The 11,687-nt window shown below is 41.6% G+C and overlaps 1 long non-coding RNA gene across 2 annotated transcripts; it reads right to left on the bottom strand.

The window, feature by feature from the left end:
* Nucleotides 1-5,054: 5,054 nt before the first annotated feature.
* Nucleotides 5,055-6,093, bottom strand: LOC146056802 (uncharacterized). Of its 2 annotated transcripts, XR_014469410.1 has the most exons (4): nt 5,681-6,093; nt 5,511-5,599; nt 5,334-5,426; nt 5,055-5,249 (listed from the first exon to the last, which is right to left on the bottom strand). It is a non-coding gene; the product is annotated as an uncharacterized LOC146056802 (long non-coding RNA). The 2 variants fall into 2 exon arrangements; XR_014469409.1 differs by having other exon boundaries at nt 5,334-5,599.
* Between the last annotated feature and the right edge of the window lie 5,594 nt (nt 6,094-11,687).

The following is an 11,687-nucleotide window of genomic DNA, read 5'->3' as shown; positions in this document are numbered from 1 at the left end:
GCCCGCCATTGGGTCACTTTATCTCATACCATGTCCCAACTTAAATATAGAATGATTGACCATGTGCCAGATTCACTGCGGGGTGGGAACAGGGGTCTTAGTCTGCTCAAGAGTGAAGCTAGGTGGATTCTCAGGCTTGGGACAGTAACCCCCAATGGTCTTAATGACCACTCGGGTATTAGTGTACTGTCACTGTAATTGCTCGTTCTCTACTGTATTTAACCCCTTCTGGCGCCTTGCTTACACCATTTATTTAAACATTTAGGGTGTTTTGCTCATGACTTATTTACTTATATATTTATTGTCTAAATTTGGTCTTTCGCTTGTTTGTTTTTTGTGTTTTGTTCTTTGCTTTATGCCTAACCTCGGAGCGAGTGACATTCCTTACTCCGTCCCCCAGTTTTTTTCTATTATGCTTCGTATCCATTCAGATTGCTGTCTCCTTTCTAGCCTTCCCTGCCATATTCCGTTAAGTGATCCGGCATAACATTCATTGTGACAGTTGTAATTGTGTAATCTGCTTAATTGCGATATTTGCCTTGTCTGTAATACTTGTTAACATTTTAAACGTATGTCTTTTCCTTTGTTTATCCAGGTTGTTATGGCGACATGCGGCGCTGACGTTTGGAGAGGCGTCAAGCGGAATGACGTCACTGTTTCCGCGCCGCCGCACGGGTGCGTGGTCCCGGTCGCGGCACAGCGCTGTTTGGTGTGGGTATAAGGTAGGACACGATGTGTTTGTTATTTTAGCCTTGAAAAAAATGCCCAAGTAGGCATTGAAACGTTGGTGTATTGTGCTATTAAAGTGTGCTTTTTGCAAATTCTCTGGAGTGCCACATCGTCTTCCCTTGTATCTGTTCCCTTGTTGGAGGCACCCGAGTGATTCTCTCTGCATAGGAGGCTGTGCCGGACCCTGCTTTTCTATATATATATATATATATATATATATATATATATATATATATATATATATATATATAATCAGTGTGCAGTGTATAGAATCTATATATGTGTGAGCTCTATCACTGGATGTGTGTAGCTTTAACAAGCCTTTGGGGGAGCGCTCAGAATACACTGATGGGACCAGTATACCCTGTAAACTTAACCCCCAGTATATATATATATATATATATATATATATATATATATATATATATATATATATATATATATATATATATATATATATATATATATATATATATATATATATATATATATATATATATATATATATATGTGCGTAGTCAGCCTGGCACTCCAGGGTAATCTCAGTGCAGCTGCCTTCCGGTCCAGATAGATACACAGTAATACGAAACAAGTAGAGGCACTCCAGCGGTCTTGGTGAAAAAACAAAGTTTACTGGGAAACAGACGTTTCGGGGATACAAACACCCCTTCTTCAAGTGTACAATAACAAGTGTGAAAAGTGAAATGGCATACCTTTATACCGTGAGCATGAAGAGGCTCGCTCTCCTGTCTGGCCGTCCCTGCGGCGTCTGACGCGGCTTCCGGTTGCGTCACTGGGAGGCAGGACGTCCTGCTGGTCCTTGGCGTCTGTTACCTAGCAACCAGGAGACTCTTCCGGGCTGTCATGGCTACCGGAGGGCTGGGCAAACTGCGGAGAAAGGAGACCAATATTACATCCAACAAACAGTGCACAAAAAACATTTTTAATAAAAACAGTTAGAGTCCAGAAAAGTGACATGGCTCACCGTCCCCTGACTAGTGTATTTGAAAACAGGGAGAGACGGTGCGGTGAACTGCTCTGTGTCCCAGATGGGTACAGGCTCGTGGGTAGAATCTTGTAAAAAATCAGTTAAGCCGCTGGTGTGGGAGTAGGGGGTGTCCTTACATGTCCCTTCTCCTTGTGTTGTGGGCGCGGGGTGACAAAATCAAAATAAATGTGGGGAATATAGATACGAATAAAAATGAAAACTATGACGCCTTGCAGGTGTTACTATCTTAGACATAGCCAACATCCTGCGGCGTTGCGTGGGGTGCAGTGACTAAAAAAAACTGCAGCTCTAAAGATAATCCCAGTACTTGCTATGGGGAGATATTATCAAATGGAACTGGTCAGCAGTGTGCTAGCTGTGTCCTGGTCAAGATCTACGGGGAATGGGATACGTCCCGTGTTGCTGCGGTGTGCAGGATAGCAGTGGGCGAATGGCATCAAACAAAGATATTGAAGGACATTCTTTCATTGAGACCACTTGGACTACTGGTGTTGAGTAGGTAGATCCATTTCGCTTCTTTGCGCAACAGAGCCCCTGCTCTGTCACCGCCTCTCAGACTCATAGGTACTTGATCGATGACTATGTGCTTCAGCTCATGTAGTTTATGGCCCTTCTCTGCGAAATGTCTCGCCACTGGTTGGTCAGATTGTTTGCCCTCAAGGGCTGCTTTTATGGCGGACCTGTGGAGGGCCATTCTGTCTCTGATCGTTCTGACAGTTTTGCCGATGTACTTTAAGTTACACGGACACAGAATCATGTACACAGCGTGTGTCGACATGCATCCTAGGACGTGGCGTATCTTATACCTTTTATCACCTGATGCATTTGTGAATTCTTTGGTTACTATCATGTGGGAACAAGTTGTGCATTTGGGGCATCTGTAGCACCCTGGGGCTTTGGACAGGAATGGGCCAGTGGGTGGGTTCATTGCAGAGATGTCGGCGTGTACCACGAAATCCTTAATATTTTTGCCTCTGGTGTGACACACCATGGGTCTAAGATTTTTAAAGGATTTAAGATGGCTGTCTGTGGACACTATAGGCCACAGGGCCCTGGAGGCCCGGGGAATAACCGGGCTGGTGGTGTTGAATTTAACTGTCCAGGGGAGAACATTGTCTGTGTCCCTCTGCTTATGGGACAGTAGTTCCGATCTCGGGATCGCTAGGATCTCCTGTTTCTGCAGATCTAGTACCTTGGGTGGATAGCCCCTTTCTGTAAACTTTTTTACTTGTTTGTCCAGTTCCACTACGGTGTTGGGCATGTCGCTGCTGATGCGTGCTGCCCGGATCATTTGTGACCTGGGGAGCGCCTTTACCAATGCTTTCGGATGGTGGCTCGTGAATTTCAGCAGAGTGTTTTTATCCGTGGGTTTGCTGTACACGGAAGTATGTAGTTTGCCTTCTTTGATAGTAACCAATACGTCGAGGTAATTTATAGAGGTTTTGGAATGCTGCGATGTTACTCGGATGGGGGAGTCTCTGGAATTGATGCTGGTCACCAATTCGTGAAATGCTTCCTCGCTCCCGGTCCACAATAGGAACACGTCGTCTATAAAACGTGCGTACATGTGAATGCTGGCTGCCGTGTCAGGGTTGTCAAAGAACATATTTTGTTCCTCCTGGAACATGAATACGTTTGCAAACGATGGGGAGACGATGGGAATGTCCTTCAATATCTTTGTTTGATGCCATTCGCCCACTGCTATCCTGCACACCGCAGCAACACAGGACGTATCCCATTCCCCGTAGATCTTGACCAGGACACAGCTAGCACACTGCTGACCAGTTCCATTTGATAATATCTCCCCATAGCAAGTACTGGGATTATCTTTAGAGCTGCAGTTTTTTTTAGTCACTGCACCCCACGCAACGCCGCAGGATGTTGGCTATGTCTAAGATAGTAACACCTGCAAGGCGTCATAGTTTTCATTTTTATTCGTATCTATATTCCCCACATTTATTTTGATTTTGTCACCCCGCGCCCACAACACAAGGAGAAGGGACATGTAAGGACACCCCCTACTCCCACACCAGCGGCTTAACTGATTTTTTACAAGATTCTACCCACGAGCCTGTACCCATCTGGGACACAGAGCAGTTCACCGCACCGTCTCTCCCTGTTTTCAAATACACTAGTCAGGGGACGGTGAGCCATGTCACTTTTCTGGACTCTAACTGTTTTTATTAAAAATGTTTTTTGTGCACTGTTTGTTGGATGTAATATTGGTCTCCTTTCTCCGCAGTTTGCCCAGCCCTCCGGTAGCCATGACAGCCCGGAAGAGTCTCCTGGTTGCTAGGTAACAGACGCCAAGGACCAGCAGGACGTCCTGCCTCCCAGTGACGCAACCGGAAGCCGCGTCAGACGCCGCAGGGACGGCCAGACAGGAGAGCGAGCCTCTTCATGCTCACGGTATAAAGGTATGCCATTTCACTTTTCACACTTGAAGAAGGGGTGTTTGTATCCCCGAAACGTCTGTTTCCCAGTAAACTTTGTTTTTTCACCAAGACCGCTGGAGTGCCTCTACTTGTTTCGTATTACTGTGTATATATATATATATATATATATATATATATATATATATATATATATATATATATATATATATATATATATATATATATATATATGGAAGCAGGCGGCACTCGTCAGACTTGTTGGTGGAAAAATAAAAAGCCTTTATTTATCCCAGCTGGTTCCAGAGGAAGGCACCCCAGCATAATACTTCGAGTTTATTGTGAGTGCCGGACCCCTCCATCATATATATATATATATATATTATATATATATATATATATATATATATATATATATATATATATATATATATATATATATATATATATATATATATATATATATATATATATATATATATATATATATATATATATATATATATATATATATATATATATATATATATATATATAGAATAGATATAGAGAGCGCTTTCAACCACCAAATGGAGATTCAACCAATAGTTTGTCAAAATACAAAACAGTACAAATATTTATAAAACCAGTGTGCTTTTTTTTTTAATGATTTTTTCAGAGTCACATCTGGAAATGTTGTCCTTTTCGGAAATGAAAGTAACCCGACGCGTTTTGCCTTGAAAAAGACTTCATCAGGGGTTTAGTACTGCAGATGGTGAGAATAATAGTGGTGGTACATTACATACTGATAATTACAATACATATACAAAAATATACACATTTTATACATACACATTTTATACATACATTTTATAAAATTAATATTTGTTTAAAAATTATTAAGAACAAGCGGACCTATTAGTCCTTAAAAATAAATAAATATAACTTAAGAGAACGAGCACAGAGAAAAAAATAATAAATCAAGTGTATAAAGAGAGCACTTAATGGAAAATGTAATAGAGGATAAATAGAAGGGTATTGAACATACCATTGTGATATTAAATTGCTTATACCAGCGTGTATTTCTTCAGATATGCGTAAACAGTATCGAACTCCCTCAAAGGGGCGGACTTCAAAATCTGTAGGAGAACCATGTATTGAAAATAATTTTTATACATTATATGTTTAATGAAGTAAGTAGGTTTGGAGGATATAGGACGTACCAAAAGCAATTTAGCAGCGCTTATACCAGCTTGTTTTGCTCCAAAATTACGTAGGTTGTGATGACCTCCCTCACAGGGGTATACTTCAGATATCTGGGAGGCAAAAGATCTTTTTTACATAAAAGTATAGGTTTTATACTATAAATGCATGATGAGGTTATAAGAAAGGAGACCTACCTAAAAGATAGTTTCAATAGGCATACTGACGTATAGTTTCTTTAGTGGTCTAGTGGGTGTGATAGCTTTCACATTAAAAGGATGATCACCTAATAGTTGTAGGAAAATTATGTATTGAGTAATGTTTTTAAACCCATTTAGGCTAGAAGAAGTTTATATGATTCACATACCCAGATTATCTCTTTATAGGGTCGACGTAATCACGGAGGGTCCACAATTTTTATGGGTCTTTAGATAGTAGGTGGTATTCAAATAAGTGGGACCATCCCATAGTAAGGGGTTATCCACCCGGTAAAATCAGTGTTTGGCCAAGTCCAGCGATTAGGCTCCACAATATCTGAAACGATGGGCAATGAATATATGGCGGCCATTATGAATGTACCCATACCCATATGGCTGTGGGATGTATTAAGACATATACATACCTAATCATCTGATGGTAAATAAAACGCACGTAGAAGGCAGAACAGAAAATCCAGTTTCTGTGAATAATTTAGATTGTACCAAATTAGGTAAGGGTAAGAGTCAGTGGCCAGTCTCATATAACTAAGGGGAATATTAATCCATCCCTCCTTCCTACATATTTAAGTAATCTACAGGCTAATTGCCCTTTAATAAGATAATACACAGAATGTTAATACTAGGAACAAGTGTAAATAAACAGCTTTTCTTTTCCTGGACCAGTGCAATAATAATATTGCAACAAGGAATCCAGGCTGATTGCCGTTTGTGGGGCTAAAGCAAAAGGTGTAATGGCTTAACAGAGGTGTATATAAGCAGTTTTCCCTTAACAGGGCTCAATATGCAAGTCCAATAGAGTTTTTTGTATAAGGCAAAGTTAATCCATATTATAACTATACAAACGTGCCTAAATATTGTTACTTTACACAAAAATGACAATCCACGATACATCTGTGACAAGCATGGCAATCGCTATCAAAATGGGTTTAATGCAGAATACTTAACACCAATTCTAGTGGCATAGTAACTTTGGTCAAACACCACACCACCTCCTCTTACCTGGTCTGAATGAGAAGTTCTGCAAAGATCTGTCTGCCGATACACCCAGCTGCTGAACTGGCTGCCTTTTAAGCCCAGGAGCAGTGACATCACTTCCGTGTGTCAAGAGTGGCAAACTGTATGAATAAATCCTATTAAGAGGGGACAGCGTCCTCCCTAACAATATATATTATTGCTGTTGCCTAATGTCAGTTGATACTGGCATTTAGACATACGGGGGCTGTGGTTACTGTCCTATCGTCATCTAATTGACCTGCGTGCGTTCCAATTGCGGGTCAAAGCCAACTTCCGGGTGGAACTAATATTGGTCACTATCGTGGGTGCACTTCCTGTTTCTAATGCGCTCCACTAACGTGTCAGCGCGAACTACAGATGGAGGGCTGAACACCTTGTCAGTGTCAGCGCATTAACTGATGAGTATGCGTTCCACCAGCGGGTCATGCTCCACTTGCGTGTCAGCGCAAATTAAAGAGAGGGGGCTGAACACATTGTCAGTGTCAGCGCATTTCCTGATATGAATGCGTTCCACCAGCGGGTCACGATATCCGGATATATATTGAATAACACATCTCCGCTGTGTTAGTTGGAAATAATTAATTAATTATAAATGCTGGAAGTGGAATAGTGATTTATTTATAACGCTAGGAGGTGAATATATTTGCTTCTATTTGCTACCATGGTAAAATTCATCATAGGAGCATCAAGATCCTGAGTGTGATGCTACAGCTTCTTATGACAATCAATTTTATGAAAAAATATATAGGAGGAGAGAATATAATTACTATAGCATGGCCCATCCGCACATGAAATGATAAGGGAAAACATCTATATTATGAATTCCTACCCTATGGCCCATCGGCAGGGGTGGTACAGTAGGTGAGATAATGTAGAATAATAATTAATATAATCAATTACTATTGCATGGCCCATCAGCACATGAAATGATAAAGAAATTTCTACCATATGGCCCATTGACAGGGGAGGTGGAGTGGGTGGGATATTGTTGAATGGTAAATCATCAATTCGTGAATAAAATTTCATAAATTGGTGAACTCTCAATGTTTATCAAAGAAGTTATTAACTAGGTGCATAGTAATAAGTGATTACATTTCTCTTGAAGTGTGCCAGTCTATATGGAGAGTAACTACACAGTGAGCGTATATAATAGTCACTTTTCATACAAAGTGGATTCGGTTTAGCATTTTAGTGGTAAAGTGATCTGTGGAGTGAAAGGAACTGTAATGATAACATGGTATAGGCTTAGAATAGCCAAAACCTATCGACACTGAATGATAGTGTTTAAGTGATCCCTGACCTCTCAAATTTCTGTACCACTGTGTGTGTGCCAAACTCATTGCACTATTACTGGGTGCAATTGAGTAGTGTGAATGATCAAGAGGGTTGTGGTGTTATGTTTGCCTTACATAATATATTAAACCCATTTTTTACAATTCTTTATAATTTGACGTGTTAAACACCGTGACAGATACACCCGTGTGTAAACTTAGGGAGAGGAAGATGAGCAAAAAAAGGGGAAAATGGATAAATAGAAATAGAAAAGAAATTGATAGTGGCAGGAAAGAGTTTCTCAACAGTATGGACAATAATTATCCCAAAAATGAAACGATATCAACGTTCTCATTGAGACCGTTGGGGAAGAGCGTGTTCAGGGTGTAAATCCAAAAGGTCTCTCGTTTTGCCAGCCTAAGGTCTCTGTTGCCTCCTCTTGGATCCTGACTGATGACCTCAAGTATGGTAAAGGTGAAATTGATGTTATTAACCTGCGAGTCATGTTTATCTTTGTAGTGCCTAGGGACACTATGTATAACCAATTTGTGTTTGATGTTTCGCATATGCTCTTGCAGTCTTATTTTAATCTGCCTTTTGGTCTTGCCTATATAGGCGAACCCACAGTTGCACGTGATCCTGTAGATTACGTAGATGGAGTTGCAGGTGGCAGGCTGATTAGGTGTATATTGTTTTTTATCGATCTTGCAATTGAATGTCTTTTTCTCCATATGCTTACAGCAAATGCATTTCTGGCATGGGATACAGATGGTTCTTTTGGTAAGAAACCCTGTTGCATTGCTACTGGTGTTTTTAGCAGGAAAAGATTTCAGTCGACTAGGAGCTACCATGCTCTTCAGGTTGGTGGCTCGCCGAAAGATCAGGTCTGGTTTCGGAGGTAGATGTGGGCCTAGTATATTGTCCTTGAGTAGGATGTCCCAATGCTTGATTAGGATTTTTTTAATTTGATGATTTTCTTTATTATATTTGGTAATGAATGATCGTCTGGTTGTGGTCTCATTGGGTTTGGCTGGTCCTGATGGGAGGAGAATGTCTTCTCTTTTTTTGATCAGAGCTTTAGTTTTTGCTTCCTCTATCTTCTGAGGGTGGTAACCCTTTTCGATGAAACGTTCTGCCATCAGTGTAGATTGAGATAAGTAGTCTTCTACATGACTACAATTACGTCTCAATCTAACAAACTGGGCGTAAGGGACGCTGTTCTTCCAGTTCGGGTGGTGGCAACTGTCGAAGGGAATGAAGCTGTTACAATCCACATCTTTAAAATGAGTCCTAGTGGAGACTAATGTCCCTGGGTTTCCAATGAGTTCAAAATCTAGGTAGTCAATGTTCCTTTGATTACATTTGTGTGTAAACTTCAGATTGAAGTCGTTAACCTGAAGCTCAAGCATAAATACTTCAATGCTGTCTAGATCACCCTTCCAAACTAAAATCAAGTCGTCAATATAACGTTGATAGAATAATATGTGGGTTTTGTGTGACGATTGGTATATATGCTTCTCCTCCCACATGCCCATTAACAAATTGGCATACGATGGGGCAAACTTGGTCCCCATCGCTGTGCCGTTTACTTGGAGGTAGAAAGTGTTGTTAAATTCGAAATAATTTCGTTTGAGGATATATTCGATACTTTTAAGTATGAATAGGGTTTCTTCGGGTGACCGATCTGAGTATTTAGTGTTGTACTGTTTTGTATTTTGACAAACTATTGGTTGAATCTCCATTTGGTGGTTGAAAGCGCTCTCTATATCTCTATTCCTCCTATTTCCAAACATCGCCTCCCACTAACAGGGGGGGACATAGAGTAGCTGCTTATAATTATCTAAGGGCGCACGTGGGGTCATTCTGTTGTGATTATATATATATATATATATATATATATATATATATATATATATATATATATATATTATACATACACACACACACATACATACACACATACATACATACACACACACACACATACACACACATTGAATGCGAAATACAAGAGTGCACGGTGTGACACACTGAGCGATTTAGCGCTAAAACCCTTGCTGTTCTGCTGCAAACTCCCTATTCTCACCCCCTCACTGCTGAGGGGTGTCTAGAGACCGTAAATGGCTTCCAGGGAGAAGCAGGAAGCAGTGTTGGCATGTGCACAGAGGCTCTGGTCCCTCTCCGCTGAAGCCCCGCCTATGGGCTTTTTCTAATATTTAAACTGGCGCTGGCTATCCGTATCGCCCTTGTAGTGGTAACTGCCCCAGTGGTCCAGGGACTATCACCTAGCATCCAGTTGAAATATATTTTCTTTACAACTGTGTCCTCTAAATAAGCCTGCTCAGGAAACAACGTGTTGTTTCCTCTGTGAAACAAAATATGGTTCACCCTCCTGCATTAATGGTGGAGGGAGATCCAAGACCTCTCCTATAGACATAATGAAAGGTACTGGGCCACGCAGGGAAGACTGAAAATCCTGTAACGGCTCCTCGTCCCCACCATTGTCCTGTGAATATGTATAGACTCCGGCAACATGGCGGCTTTTGCGCGCTAGCGTGATTTGCCCGGGGTGGAGGTAATGTTATCCACCCTTACTGACAGGACTGATAAATCCTGCAGCAGGTGCTTGGCTTTCAGTGTTTGCAGCCAGCTGTGAGGACAGAGATTGCAAAATTGTTTTAATACCAGAGGCCCAGGCTAGAGATGGGCAAACCGGGTCACTGAGCGGACCCGGGTCGGTCAGTGAAAAGATCTAGATCCTTTGGGCGGCTCTGCGGCTCAGTTTGTGTAAAAAAGACAGTTATTTATGGTTTGAGTTAGTGTACCATACCTCCCAACATGACCCTTTCCAGGAGGGACACAATGCTCTGTTTCTGGACTTCCCTCTTAATGTTTGATTGTTATTACCTGTGTGGAAACACCTTTCTTACCCATTTACCTGTTTAGAACAGGTAATAGCAATCATTCGTTAAGAGGGAAGTCCAGAAACAGAGCAAAGTCGTAGGTCAGAGATGGGGAACCTTTGGCCCTCCAGCTGTTGTTGGACTACACATCCCAGCATGCCCTGCTACAATTTGCTATTTGGCCATGATAAAACTGTTGCAGGGAATGCTGGGATGTGTAATCCAACAACAGCTGGGGCCAAAGGTTCTCTAACCCTGACCTAGGTGGTGCACTTAACATAGATTGTTCTCCACAGTATTAGCCGTAGAATCTATGGTTTTACACACAGGGGAAATTGACTAATAATTGAATAGCCCTGCACGGTAAACAGTAGATAATTGAATATTGAATACGTTGGGTTTGCCCCCATATATATATCAGGGTCCCTTCCTGTGGGGCTACCGGTCTCTGTACTACTACTACTACTACTATTACAATTAGCCTGTAGCCCCTCCCCTTGAATATCTCCCCAATAGGCCCTCAGCATTTCAGGCATACACGCCGCCGGATACGGCAGTAGGGGCAGGGGCGGATTTAGGGATGAGGGCGCCCCTAGGCATAACAATAATGTTTACTAAGTAGGACAGTATCTGCATGTCCTATCCATTTGCACTCTATTTAAGATGGAATATAGTACAGCACAGTGGATATTTTGCAGTTATTGGTACATTTTGGGCTAACAGTACTATCACAGGCATCCAAGTGCCGCCCCCAAACATGTGCCACCCCTAGGCCGGTGCCTCACGTGCCTAATGGGAAATTCGGCTCTGAGTAGGGGGAGGTGGAGTCTGACATTCTGTGGCTCACTGTACAAATCAGGCCTCCCTCTTGAAGACCCCTTTTCATTGCCAGTTTCGGGAGGGAGGAGGGGGTCCCTATGATATAAAAATAAAAGTGTCTACTCACCCATTAAATACAACCATTTCC

This window comes from Crinia signifera, unplaced genomic scaffold (assembly GCF_055691185.1).
Source record: "Crinia signifera unplaced genomic scaffold, ASM5569118v1 HAP2_SCAFFOLD_899, whole genome shotgun sequence".
NCBI classification, from domain to species: Eukaryota; Metazoa; Chordata; class Amphibia; order Anura; family Myobatrachidae; genus Crinia; species Crinia signifera.
Note: the sequence above shows the minus strand (reverse complement) of the source record. Positions and strands in the feature narration are given on the sequence as shown.